The sequence below is a fragment of the Pipistrellus kuhlii genome, unplaced genomic scaffold (assembly GCF_014108245.1).
Source record: "Pipistrellus kuhlii isolate mPipKuh1 unplaced genomic scaffold, mPipKuh1.p scaffold_m20_p_6, whole genome shotgun sequence".
Taxonomy (NCBI): Eukaryota; Metazoa; Chordata; class Mammalia; order Chiroptera; family Vespertilionidae; genus Pipistrellus; species Pipistrellus kuhlii.
In genome coordinates this window covers 32,070,591-32,085,505 of record NW_023425562.1, presented here as the reverse complement: position 1 = coordinate 32,085,505, position 14,915 = coordinate 32,070,591, and the positions used below count along the sequence as shown (strand labels likewise).

The following is a 14,915-nucleotide window of genomic DNA, read 5'->3' as shown; positions in this document are numbered from 1 at the left end:
GGAAGGAAGGAAAAAAAGGGGGGAGAGAATGATAACATTTCCTGGAGTCAAGACACTATTTTCCAAATTGAAAGTTCCCATCAAGTGTCCAGAACAAAGGATGGGGAGGGACTGCACCTCCACCAAAGGTAGTAGGGACAGAAAGATGCCAAAAGACAATGTTAAAGGCTCTGGAGTTTCTTTAAGGGCACAGGATTAAGAAACCTTCAGTGGGCAGAGCTACACAGAGCAGATACACATGCTCTCAATCAGAGGTGCATAGTATCCCAGTGCTTGGCCACTTCCCAAACAGTTCATGAGAACACACAGCCGCAGATGATTCTGCTTGTGAGGTAAAGCTTCACCAGACCTGAAAAGCACCTACTACATTCTCTTGAGTTTTTGTGCTTTTCTGACTGAGGCCAATGACATACCTGCCTTTTAACCAGGAGCAAGTATACAAAACAAGCCCAGGACTGGAGGTTCCCCCATGGAGCCAGGTTGAGAAGGGCATTACACAGGTGTTCCAATCACTCCCTGACCATGAATGGTCCAGGGACCAATATTAAAAATCACAAATGAAGGCAATTCATCAAGAAATGAGAAAGTAAGGAGAGACTTTTTAAAAAGATACAGTAAAGGTGCTAAAACAAGTAAAAATCTTGAGAAAATGGGAATGATAGAAAAAGAGAAGTAGAGGGGGAGAGAAACAAATGTAAAAGCTGGGACTTCAAATTATTTTCATTCTAGCATTTTATAGCCAGCCTACCAATCAAGTAGGCTAGACTAAATTTCCAGACATGTAAGTTGTCTGACAGACATGACCTCCTCTAGTCCCTTTCTCAAAAAGCTACAGGAGGATGCGCCCACTAAAATAAGGAAACATGCTGAAAAGAGTAAGTAGTAAACAGGAAAAACACCGGAGAAATTCCTGGGATTCGGGTGAGGTATTGACTGCACTGGGAAGTTTTGTAGTTGTCAGAAATTGGTTGCCTGAATTTGTGATTGCTACTGAGAAGCATAAGCCAAAAAAAAAAAAAAAAAAAAAGTCCAGAGAAACAACACTTTGAAAAGGAAAAGAAATAAAATCATAACACATGCTTCTTTTGAACAATATTTAGTCATGAAAATAAGAACACTGAATACTGAGAAAATAAAATGATACAGCCTTAACCAATTTGGCTCAGTGGATAGAGTGTTGGCCTGTGGACTGAAAGGTCCCAGGTTCGATTCCAGTCAAGTGCATGTACAGAAGTTTCGGGCAATCAGACCGGCAGGGGAGGGCAGTTGGGAGGCATCGGCTGGCAGGGGAGCAGTTAGGCATCTATCAGGCTGGCATGGGAGAGTTAGGGGGTGATCAGGCTAGCAGGCAGGCAGGCAGGCAGGCATGCAGGCGAGCAATTAGGAGCTAGTTGTCCCGGATTGTGAGAGGGATGTCTGACTGCCAGTTTACTACAATATATGCTTATACTACTACTACTACTACTACTACTACTATTGATACTAGAGGCCTGTGCACAAAAGTTGTGCACTGGTAGGGTCACTAGGCCTGGCTAGTGATCAGGGCTGATCTGTGGGATGACCTTACCAGGAATTGAACTATGACCTCCTTGTGTTGACGATGACTGAACCACTGAGGCATGCCAGCCGGGCCAAAAGCCCTTTTCCATTCTATGGTGAGGATACCAGCAAAAGTCTTATTAAACATTTGGAAAATTAAAAGAAGAAAAGAAAACCACCCACCTTAGTACATGTATATTAGAGTTTTTCAAGTAGAATAAAATTTCATGTAGTTTTATTATCTAGGGAAATTTTTATAAAAATCAGTTATTAGATTTCATAGAAAAATGTTAATTACTTAACCACTTCATGAAATAGCCAGCAACAGAATAATTCTTTGCAGTTAAGTACTCATCTGCACGATTACAGGGTGGGACAAAAGTAGTTTACAGCTGTTTGTATGGAAAGTAATACAATACTTAATAAATAATAACAAAGGAATAAACTCTGTTTCATGTACTTACAAGTTTAAACCTACTTTTGCCCATCTTATATTTACTACGTATAAAAGACAGCTCTGCTTTTTAAACAAAGATAAGGCTCCACCTACAGGCCTGGACAACAAAATTCAGAGATAAATTTTAATGGCAAAATTAACAAGGCTTAAATTTAGAAACATGTAGTGCATAAGATTTATATACAATATTACTAACTTATAAAAGTATATTTTCTATTTTGACACTATAAAAATAAAAACTCTGGGTCAAAACAAATTTTAAGCAAGCACATGAGGCAATCGTATTTTTATTCAAGACACAAACACCTTTCAACTAAACATATTCTCATGCTAAAAATATAAGCACAAAAGCTCTCTTCAAGATACCTTTTGTAACTTAATACTCAACCACTCATGCAGTACTCTTCTTAATCCCTCCCTACAGCATTTTATAAAAGTCTACTTTATGTAACAGACTTAATTCCACCTTGCATGTGAATGTATACCAAGATATACAGTGAGGATTAAAATAAAATGTGCATTTTTCCCCAGAGTTTCTATATGCCAAAGTTTCCAAAGACTTTCAGCTACTTTTCTCCTTTGCGTCTCACACTGTCTCATCTTGTTGGAGCTCCTAGCCTGCTGCCCTGCCTCTGCATCTAGGCAGCTTGTGCTCTGGTTTAATACACAACCTCATCTAACCCATCAGTAGGTATTATTTCCATTTTACAGGTGATACAACTGAGTAAACTATAATATATACCAAAAGTGTACTCATGAATTTGGGAATTCCTAAAAGTTTATGAATGTATTTCTGTATAAGTGAGAAGTTCTTCTGTATTGAACAGTTGGTAAATACCAAGTCATTTATTCAATTACAGTAAGTAAAACACTATTAAAACTTCATTAGAGAGAATGTATCCACACATGTATTAGTTACCAAGTGAGTCCAAATAACACAGTGAAGCCTTGGCCAGTTTGGCTCAGTGGTCAGTGTCAGCTCTCAGACCAAGGGTTTGATTCCCAGTCAAGGTCAGGTAGCTGGGTTGCAGATTTCAATCCCTACTCTAGGTCAGGGCTTGTGTAGGAGGAAACCAATTGATGTGTCTCTCTCACATCCGTGTGTGTGTGTGTGTGTGTGTGTGTGTGTGTGTGTCTCTTTCCCCCCTCCCTTTCTTCCTTACACACACTCTCTCTCAAAAAAAAAAAAAAAAAAAAATCCTTGAGTGAGGATTAAAAAACAAAAAAATAAACTAAACGTCAGATACTCAACAATATTAGAGGTTTCAACTGGCTACGCACAATATGATGGGACAAGGGTTCCTGAATAGAGTAAGAGGCTAGAAGCTCTGCCAACTCTGAAATATTGTAATTCAGTACTCCTACACACAGTCCAGTCCCATGTAATCCAGGGATTATAGAATAGTTTTCAAGTCAGGAATAGTAAAAAAATACCAGGGAAAATCCTTGAAGAAGGTATCATATTGTATATTGATATCCCATGCCTCATAAAAGTCCAACTGAGTCCACTTCTCCTTCTAAACAGAATCACTTTGCTCTCAAGCTGAGAACAACAGTAACAGTTTTTGATACTCAGTCCCAACTTAGCAGTGATGTGCTTGCCTTGTGGCAGGCAGACAGCTTCCCTCTTTCCACAGCGAACACCAAATAGGCCTGGTGGGACTGAATCACCCCCACTGTGTTCTTGGCTGGTATTTTCTCCCTAATACAGTTGGATTTGTATACACCAATGATTCAGAGAAATCCAAGGCCCCTATAGAGCTGGCATTAGTCTATATAGATGCTAACATTAACAGTAAGTTACCCAGTTCTGTCTAATAAAGTCAAAACAAAACCATAAAATTTATTTAAGCATGTCAAATAGATGCATAAGAATTCTCATAGTCCTTGGGCAATGTGGTGGCACATGGGCACTGGTATTAAGCCAACACCAACACACGGTTGTGTGCCTTTGGCAAATCTCTTTTGAGCTTCATTGTCTTCAGCTAGAAAATGAGGCTAATATATCTACCTTGCAGGGTTGTTTTAACTCTTAAAGAGATAATTTATGTACAGCACAACGCCTCGCCAGAAGATGTTCAATCATGTAACTCTAATAAGGACAATCTTTTGCAAACATGAAACACCTTCTAGAAACATTTAGTGTTTCTAAAAAATAGGCATCAGACCCTTTTGAAGACCAAGAGTCTCTATGATGGAGTAAATAGGTATTTAATATTCATTAAAAAAAAAAAGTTGAGATTTTAAAGAAATATAACATATGGACAGACACTTTGGGATTTTTACCAAGAAAAATAATTACATTTAGCATCCCAAAGGAAGCAAAAAGTATATGCCTTATGGTTCTTCAGTAAACTCAAGTATTCCTTGACTTACATTGGTTCAGAAGAAAGGCACATCAATATATGAGAGCCAAAAATTTAGAAGCTCAACTGTTGGGGAAAGTACCATACCACAATTCAAAGAATACCAATTCAGAGTTCTTAATTCACATTAACTATCTGATGGCTTTACTGTCTTATTACATTACAAAATCATATAATCAAATTATCAAATGTCTTTATATTAAATAGATTATGCCCAAAAACCTTTTAAGGGCTATTCTGGACACTCCTCTTTTAGAATGAGTTAAACACCAAGTCTTTAGTACAGCGGGACATACCTATTTTGCTAGAAGCATTAAGTGCCATATCATAATGCACTGAATAGGTTAGAGCCATCTTGACCATTATACAATTCTACTGTATATTCAAAGGTATAAAAAAGCCTCTTGGGTAGATTTCAATTCCAGGTTAACCAATGAACTTTTTGTTTATGATAATTTCTATTTAAAAGAAAACATCTTTCCTATAGATTTAAATCAACTATCATATTTCAAAAGTAGGTAAATGAAGAAAGCCAGTTACTAAAGAAGTTATTTGTTACCATATGCCTATCTTTTTTCTTGCAGTAAAATCACTAGTTCCAACTTTAGAATTTCTGAAGGATGCTTTCCCCATCATCAGCTCCTCCTCTTTTCCTAATTACTTAGTTACAGCCACTAAATAATTGTTAAACCTGCATCCTGGCATCCCTTTTGAAATATTAGTTTTTAACAACCATGTTTCCTTTTTTCTTTTCAAATCCATGTCCCTTTACACCCCCCATAATGTTACTTAAAATTTCAACTAAGTTAACAAATGACCACAAAAATTAAAAATCGAAACAATGGGCCGAAACCAGTTTGGCTCAGTGGTAGAGCGTCGGTCTGAGGACTGAAAGGTCCCAGGTTCGATTCCGGTCAAGGGTATGTACACTGGTTGCGGGCACATCCCCGGTAGGGGGTGTGCAAGAGGCAGCTGGTGGATGTTTCTCTCTCATCGATGTTTCTAGCTCTCTACCTATCTCCCTTCCTCTCTTAAAAAATCAATAAAATATATATATTTTTTTAAAAATCAAAACAATGGGAGAGAGCACACCAGACCTTCAAAAAGTTTCCAATGAACCAAAAATAACAGGGCTGATAGCTCAACTACTCCAGCTTACTGCATTTGAGCTCCTTCTGTGCAACCTATGAAGATTTCCTTTTTCCCCTTCAAAACTACTTTTAAAATTCAACAGATCCTGTCCCTATGACCATATTTCAAAGGTGCCCATGTTTAAACATTCCTTCCTTCCCTCCTCAAATCCTACGTTTTTTACTAGAATCAGACAAACCTTCAAGGCCAGCTTCTTACTACTTCCATTTGACTCTCTCCATCTCTCCCCTCTTTGCTCAGTTTATAGAAAGCCAAGGAGGAAAAATGACCAGGCAAGTGCCTGAAAATTAAGGAGATAATAGTTATTTACTCAAATATCGATTAACAGCTAGAGGAAAGTCATAGATGACTTGAGAGCAAACACAAAGTAATACACAGAGAACACTAAAAAACACAATATCAACACATGTAAAGAGGTGAGAGTCCTCCTTCTGAAGGTAATTAAGGAAAGTGAGTACTCAAGAAAATTAAATGTTTGGGGCAGGTGGAGATGGTAGGAAGAAAAATGAATTGAGAGAACTGAGATGAGAAATTTAGATTTGCTAAACCAGGTGAAATGAATTATTGTAGATTCTTGAACAGGAAAGATAAATAGATCTAGGAATTGAAAAGAACTTAGAATTTATAAATCACTTTAAATTGTATTTATACTTTGCCTGGTTGAAAAAAATCATTTGATGTAGCTCGGACAAATAAACAATAAGATAAGGGAATCAGACAAAAATAAGAATATGAAACAAAGGCAATAAAGATGCAGTTACTGTTCATAAGATTAGAGAAGTATAGATTTTCTAGACCATTCAAATATGCCAGAAAGTGAGATAAAGGCAATGTACCGGCTTCCTGAACATCACAAGGTGTTTTTCTGCGAGCTAGTGTTTCTCCTCCAAAACTTTGGAAAACCTTTTTTGGATGGCTCAGGTTCAAAGTAAAGAGAGATGTAAACACCACATAATAGTTCTAAATTCTGCCGAAACCGGTTTGGCTCAGTGGATAGAGCGTCGGTCTGCGGACTCAAGGGTCCCCCCAGGTTCAATTCTGGTCAGGGGCATGTACATTGGTTGTGGACACAACCCCGGTAAGGGGTGTGCAGGAGGCAGCTGGTCGGTTTCTAGCTCTTTATCCTTCTCACTTTCTCTCTGTAAAAAAATCAATAAAATATATTTTTAAAAATATAAATAAAGTTCTAAATTCAAAGGTTACAAAAATAGGTACCACATTCTAAATGGATTTTTAAGACCACACATTCTAAGAGTTCTCCCTTCACTTTTCTAATGCATTTATGTATTCTCTCAAATTATACAGTTGACCTAAATAATCTAGAAGATCCCACTTCTAACAATTATACCTCTTTGCCTTTCAGCCACACTCTCTGTACAGGGGTGAAATGAAGGTAGAAAAAAAGAGCTGATGTTGTGATTGTTTTGTTATGCTTTACAAGAAAAATGATTTCTGGCTTGTTTCTTCCTCATGTCTTAGTAATAATTTTAACACCAATCTAAAGTGACAAATAGAATCATGAAATACAGCACTGAAAGGCTTTAGAATAAAAAGAATCTAAATTGTAGTCAGCGAATTGAGTAAGAAAAAAATAATGTACACTTTATCATCATTCTAATCCTAAATGTCACATTAAAGGCTTTTATCTTGCATTGCAGCAGTTTATATCCTAACGAATTTTTTTGTTCTCCCTCCCTTTTTGTAAAAAATATATTGATTTAGAGAGAGAAACAATGCCCCTTTGTTCCACCCAGTCATGCATTTATTCACTGGTTGCTTCTTATATGTGCCCTGACTGGAGATTGTGCTGGCAACCTTGGCATATAGGGATGGCACTCTAACCAAGTGAACACCTTACCAGGGCTCCTTCCCTGAACTGAAAACAGAGCAGACTCATCTAGTGGAAGGATTTCAGACCGCCTGGGCCAAGAGCTTCCTGTTGATCAGGAGCAGGGAGGGCTGCAGGAGGTGAGGACTGCAGAGCTGGAGTGGCCCCACCACACACAGGAAGCCACTGACTTTGGAAGAATACCCAGTTATGGTGAGTAACTTTCCCTCGTGTTTGTCTTTTGCAGAGTGCAGTGCGCTCGCTCGCTCGCTTGTGTGCCCCCCCCCCCCGTGTGTCTGTCTGTCTGTCTGTCTCTCTCTCTCTCTCTCTCTCTCTCTCTCTCTCTCTATATATATATATATATATATATATATACACATATATATATGTTTTTAGTGTTTTTAATAGTATGTTACTAAAATAAAGAATCAAGACCATGGCAGGAAAAGTAAATTCCAACAAGTGCAGCTAAATGCTAGCAAAGCCACCAAAACTTTTTATTCAAATACCTTCTTACCAACTAGTGAGTTATTTCATCAAGAAGGCAAATGATAGAACCAGAAGATTCTGAGGTTCAGACAGGAGTATATATAACTTACCTATAAAAGAAGGGAATAAAAAAGATAAAAACTGTCTTCCAAAATAAAGCCACTACCTAGTGATTGGGCAAGTCACTATAAACACATGCACACACATACACACACACAAAATCAGCCCCTGGGGTCAGAGCAAAAAGGAAAGGATTATATAAAAGGGGGACAGACTTACATCAGGCTTAAAGGAAAACTTCCTGATCAGATTGCTAAGCACCTAAAGGAGGTAGCTGAATCTACCTCCTAATCTACCTCCTAACTTTGCATATTTCTTTCTGCTACACAGAAAGAAATATGCAAAGAAGCATACCCAGAGGAAAGAGTTGCTGACAAAAAGGACCAAGCTATAAGTAAATTAAATATTAACATTTAAACTAAACATTGCAAAATATTCACTGTAACTATCATCAACTTAATTTAACCTTTTACCACCACGAATGCTTGGCACTGCCAGGATTATTCATCCAAAGCTCACAATTCAGGAAAGATGAGTGAACTCATTCAGGAAGTGCTACCGGCTCTCAGGTCACTCACTGGGAAGGACACTGTCTGCTGCTTCCTACTTTTATTTGACCAGACCTCTCCCGAGGCTCCTCTAAAAGCCGGTTCTGCCTCTGGTAGCAGACAGCAACCAGAGTCTGTCTGGTCTTTAAGGACTCCCGGTCTAGAGTGGGAGACAGGCCAGTCAGTAAACCAAAAGTACAGTTCACGGTGATGTAGCAATAAAGGACACAAAGCCCCCGCTGGCCCTGTTTGTTTCTTAACAGAGGCTTTACTCTAGCGTTCAATGGTTTTCACACGCTCCCATTTCCAGTTCCCCTTAAACAGAGAGCTTTTCTTTCTTTTCTTTTTTTAATATATACAAGAGAGGAAGAGAGAGGGATAGAGAGTTAGAAACATCGATGAGAGAGAAACATCTATCAGCTGCCTCCTGCACAACCCTCACTGGGAATGTGCCCGCAACCAAGGTACATGCCCTTGACCGGAATCGGACCTGAGACCTTTCAGTCCGCAGGCCGATGCTCTATCCACAGAGCTTTCCTTGGTCCTCACCTGTGCCCTCAAATACTAAGATCGTCTCATTTGTAGCATTCTATGGCCATCTCTACCAAAATTTGGGTGTGGAGATACTTTAGTTTAATAAACCTCAATCAACTGCACACTTAATCGGGCAAAAAAAGTCATCCCTGCTGCCCAACACTCTTTCACGCGTGGCCTTGGGCCGGGAGGCTGGCTGCTCTTCAGGCCAAGTGAGGGTTCTGCACCAGAGGACCTGCCCACGGAGGGCTAAGAGCTCATCCTGCCCTGCACCTGCCCCTGCCCCTGGCTGCGGGCTCTGCCGCCCCATCTCCACATCACCTGCCGCACTTCCCATCCTTAAGCCACTAAGAACAATCATCATCATCATCATCATCATCCCATCAACAAAGAAACCATCAGGGGCCACTAATTAATTTGTAAAATATTTCACAATATATTTCAATGCTGTGCTGTCAAAGCATCATGAACTAACGGGGCCAAGTTTTAATAAACAGTAGCACCCAAGCATCTCTACTGAGCAAAAGAGCTTCAACAGGGCCTGGCTTGACCCCAAGGCAAGAGACTTCTTTTTTAATTTAAACAAACAAAAACAGGTTTGAAATAATAATCCCCAGATGTGCATTTAAAATTAGCCTAGAGGCTTGTTAAAAAAACAACAAAACAAAAAACAAAAACTTCAGAGCATTTCCAAATAGCGTTTTCCAGCAATTTCTGAAAGGAAGGGTGATCCTCTCTGGTCCGGTAACGATGCCTCCAAAATGCCACCCCCGATTTTCAGTAAGAACAACAGTCCCGGAGAAAAACGGGGACCCGCCGGGGTTCAAAGCTGGGAGAGAAGCCCCGAGTGGGGGCAAGTGAACAAGTTCCGTCCGGAGGGAGCCTGGCCGAGGGGAGAGGGGGGGGGCCCCGAGGAGAGAGAGAGAGGACTCACCGCTCCGGGGCCGGTCCACGACCTGGAGGCAGAAACGCCCGCCGACACCCGCCCCGCGGGGGCAACTGCAACTTCCCACCCGGGCCCGGTCACGTGCCGGCGCCCCCTCCCCCGCCCCGTGAAGACCCGGCGGGATGGAGACGCGGCCTCCGGCGGCACTTTCCCGGCCGCGACCGGCTTGGCCAACCCTCCGCTCGGCTTCAGCCCGAGCCTCCACGCCGCCAGAAGCCCGGCGGGTACCGGGGGTCCCCATGACCATCACCTCGCGCAGCGGCCGGGAGTCTTCCCGTCCACCCTTCAGGGTCCCCCCCAGCCCACCCCGCGAGTTCGTCCCGCCACGGCGCCGGCGGGGCCGCGTCTACGTGACGGCGCCGGCGGGGGCGGCGAGGCCCGCGCTGCCCCGAGCGAGGGTCCGGCCCGCAGGGCAGCCCCGCGCGCGCCCGCGGAGCCCCCACCCACCGCCGAGCGCGGGGTCACAGCGCGCGCCGCGGGCGGGACGGAGGCGCGAGGACCACGCGCGGCGCCCGCTTACCTGCGGCGGGTGGGCTCCCGGCCGGCGCCGGCGCCCGCGGGCGGCCCGGGGAAGGCGGCGGCGGGACGGAGACGGCGGAGCGGGCTGGCTCGCGGGCTGCGGAGGGGGCGGGGCAGGCCGGAGGCGCGCGGGCAGCTCCAGCGCCCGCCGCCGCCGCTACCTCGGGAGCCGCTGGGGCCGCAGGCGAGCCGGGCGGCCCTCATGAATGGGACGCGGCGGCGGCGGCGGCGGCCGGACGGCGCGCAGGCCCCGCCCAGGTCACGTGGCCCCGCCGCTCCGCGCCGCCCCCCCTCGGCCCCGCGGCTCCCGGCGGGTCCCGCCGCCTCCGCGCCGCCGCCGCCGCCGCCGCCGCCCACCTCCCACGCTGCGGGACTCGGGCCCCGACCTCTCCCTGGCTCCGCCGCAACCGGAGCGTTACTTTTCTAAAAATAAAGTTTCTTCTGGTCTCCATGGCAACCCTGCGGCAAGTCACGTGGACCTCCGAGCCCCAGTTGCCAAAAAAGAATACGTATTATTGAAGTGCAAAAAAAAAAAGTATAGGGCACGAATGGTGGCCACATGTTATCACCCGTAGCGGTCTAGCTGGTTACTTTCTCTTGACCCTTTTCCCCGGCTCCCAAGTGCTATTGCATCCCTTTGTAATATACCTACTTTTTTTTTTTTTTTTAAACAAATGGATTATCAGCAGTGTGTATTGTCATTGCACACCGGTTTTTTATCTTTTTGTGGCCTATTCTCTTGAAAGTTGTGATGAATAGAAGTGCATGTACATTTCTTTCCAATGCCATTTAATCTCTCCATATACATCCTGTGGGTGATAATGTATATACCTTTGAGGATACTGAGGGGAAGTCATTTATATAAAGCTTTTGTGTACGAGCCCAGCCAAGGCACAGTTTCTCCCCACAGACGGACTGTGGGATGACTGGGCTGTGCTGGGACCAGGGACAGTCTCATGGCCACAGGGCTCCCCTCCGCGGCTGTCCCTCCAGAAGGAACTGGCAGCCACTTCCTCAACCAACTGCCTTGGCCTTTAACATTCCGCCACGCTTCACCTCATCCTCACTAAGGTAGTAATCAAGGCCCCGCAGAGATGCAGGTGGTTTCAGTGGCTCAAGCAAGCACGCTAGGAATTTTCCTCTTTGGCGCCTTCACCTGACTTCCCAAGCGAGATAAAAATTTCAAAAGACGAGGGCTGGAATTTTCCCTCCATATTTCAAAGCATTTTATTTGTCTCTGGGGAAGTGAAATTAGAGTGGGAGAGAAAAAAAAAAAAAAAAGAAGCTGAATCCTCAGTTTCTACATCAATGAAATGGGAAACAGTTGTACCTTTCTCCCAGGATGGTTTTTTGAGGCCTACAAAATGTCCAGTTTAGCTTTGTGTCTGGAACCTACAACAGTGCTGTCAGTGCTCACTGTCTTCCATTCTCCCCCCCCCCCCCCCCAGACTTTCCTGAGTCCCCCAGGCTGTTTTCACCACCTCCTGCCTGGGGAGGGGACGGTTCCTCTCACCCCTCCACCATTCGGGAAGCTACAGGCATCCCTCCCAGGCTCCGGTTTTAGATTGCACACCTCACTCTGAATGAGTGGTTCACATTTCTGAGACTTCCTCATTCTTCCCTATTTTAAGCCACCACTCAAAGCAAGCTAGAGATTCATTAAATATTTGTTACATGATAGCCAGATCCTTCTTGCTCCTGACACCTAAGAGGTGTGTGGGGAGCCAGTGGAAAGTCAGAGGAAGGAAGCTTTTCCTCCACCTGCCCTCTGACCTCACCACCCTCCAGCTCCGTCACTCAGGAAGAAGAAGGGTGGAGGGGAAAGAACGAAGAGGAGGAAGAGAAGAAGATGCAGACTTTTTTGTCCCTTTATTCCCCCCGGACTCCATCAACTTACCTCACAACTTCCTCCCCACGTTTTTCACTTTTTGCAGTCCTGCTCCTGCTCCTCTTCCACCCCGGGAACAGCTCAGACTAAAGACACCAACAACCTCTGGTTGCCAAAAGCAATGGATCTCTTTCAGGTCTTCTTTCTCGTGATCTCGATAGGGAAAGACAATATGGGTCACAATTTCCTTCTTAAGACTCCTTCCTCTCATCAGCCCGAACCCCTCGGAGAGCCACACATGCCTGTGCTCAGAGACTTTATACATCTTCTACCAGTACCGCCCACCGGGAGGTCATATTCAGGCCCATCATGTTTGCTTTCAAACCTGCCCCTCCTGAATCGCTGACCTTGGCTAATTGCTCCATCATCCGTTTAGTCATCCTAGCCAGAAAGCAAGCGGGAGTCTCATTGCCCTCTGCTCCCATTCCACGTCCACCAAGTCCTGCCATTTCCGTTCTCTTAAGCTCTCTGCAGAATTGCCTTGTTGGCTACCATCAACGTCCTCCACAGTTTCATTACCATGGAGCCTCACTCTTCTAACAACCAGCCTTCCCTCACCATGTCTTATGATTCATTGCAGGCACATTCGTGCTGGGCTCCCCGCCCTTTCAGAGTTCTATGTACCCTCTACCCTGAATTGCAGATCTGACCCTGCACAAATTATTGACAATCCACTGCCTAGAGGAAAAAGTCCAAGGCCCCTAGCATGGCATCCAGATGCTCTTTTTTCCCCACCCTTCAAATTTTCTCTCCTAATAGCCAATATGATTTAGCCATTCCCTTTTCAGTAGGGTAATTTTTAAAATACTGATTTCTGTTTTTCTCCATGTATTTCCTCTTTCTCCCTTATATTTCATTCTGCTTGTCTCAAGAATCTTCTGGAAAGCAGAAGTTGCCTGCAAGACACTTCCTTCCTGTCTCTAAATCAAAATCAGGAAGGAGAGGGACCGTGAGAAGGGTTCTATTTGAGGGAATCAAGAAGCAGGCACAGTAAAAATCAAGTCTCCCCACCCTGGAGTTGGAAGGGACGTGGTGCTATGTTCTCCCTCTGGCAGCTCCCAGGAGAGGTGATTAAGCCTTACAGAAATATATGTTTGTTTGTATGTATGTATCTCTTCTGTAAGGACAAAGACCAGTTGGCATTGTCTGAGCCATTACCAAATGCTTACCGGTAGCTCTTCTAGTAATTCTAACTACAAACTTCTGAGGTAGCTGCTATTGTAAACACCCATTTATTGATGAAGAAACTGAGGCACCGAGAGGTTGAGTGACTTCCTTCAGGTCTCACAGTTAGTGAGCATGACTCTGGGCTGTTTCCAGGCCTGCTTGACTCTCAAACCATCACCTTCCATTAGTTGCCGCTTTTGTCCCACCCAATCAATGTCTCTTTTTCTCACACTACTAGTCCACCTTGTACAGATCACTACCATAACACTTATTCTATGCATAGTAGGTGCCCAATACATATCTGATGAAAAATAAATGAAGATTTCCATTTCTAGTAATATATTTGGCTAGGGTGTCTGGACTAGTTTTAATGAAAACAACAACAAAAATACTGGATAGAATATTAAAAATATTTTATCTATAAACTGGCAAAAAGTTAAGAAATAGCACCAGGACAGAATAAAGGCCAGAGCCCACAGAGGTAAGCAGAGCCTACAGTCAGCTTTTGCCTGGAAGATATCTGCTGAATTTAGTGAACTTGAATATTGGTTTTTGCTGCCTGGGGAATCTTGGGGACAGGAGTAAAATCCTAGTGCCTGCTTTAAGCTAGGAGTTTAATAAAACTGGAACCACAAAATCATTAAGGCACAGCAACCAATTTCAAAAATTTTGTATTATATTATTACAATTCAATTAAGTCAAGTGTCAAATTTTTAAAAAGATAACTAGAAACACCCATCTGTTTGGAAACTCAGGATAGAAAAACAAATCATATGGATATATGACAATATTTTAATTCTTTTTTCCATAAATATTTTTACTGATTTCAGAGAGAAAAGGAGAGGGAGAGAGAGATAGAAACAGTAATAATGAGAGAATCATTGATTGGCTGCCTCCTGCACACTACTGGGGATCAAGCCCGCTACTGGGGATCGAGCCTGCAACCCAGACATGTGCGCTTGACCAGAATCAAATCCGGGACTATTCAGTCCACAGACAGGCGCCCTAGCCACTGAGCCAAACCAGCTAGGGCAGTGGTCGGCAAACTGCGGCTCGAGAGTTTGCCGACCACTGGGATAGGGGCTTAATCACAAGGAACAACAACAGCTTGTAATTATTGGAATCGAGAAGCTAGGGCAATATTTCAATTCTATGTATCAAATATTTGATGCCATATGTGGAAGCTTGACTGATAAAACTGAACAAGGAGTTAAAGGAAAATGCATAGACCTAAAAGCTTATATTAGGAGAGAAAATCGTTAGAAATACAGAGCAAAAGAGTTAGAAAAAAACAACACACCAATGTAACAGAATGCACCTGTACATTTTTTAGTGTTATTGTGTGCCCACAAGTTTTATGTTTGCCTTAATCTCTCATAAGGCAAACGTTTACATCTTAGGACTTCCCTAACAAGCTGCAAT

General features: G+C 43.5%; 1 protein-coding gene across 1 annotated transcript in view; it reads right to left on the bottom strand.

Annotated features, from left to right (window-relative positions):
* The window catches only part of LPIN2 (lipin 2), a 77,953-nt gene extending 67,297 nt beyond the window's left edge, over positions 1-10,656 (bottom strand). The window contains exon 1 of the mRNA XM_036417605.2: positions 10,440-10,656. The gene's annotated coding sequence lies outside the window, so the exon portion shown is untranslated. The remainder of the gene's footprint in view (positions 1-10,439) is intronic.
* Positions 10,657-14,915: the final 4,259 nt, after the last annotated feature.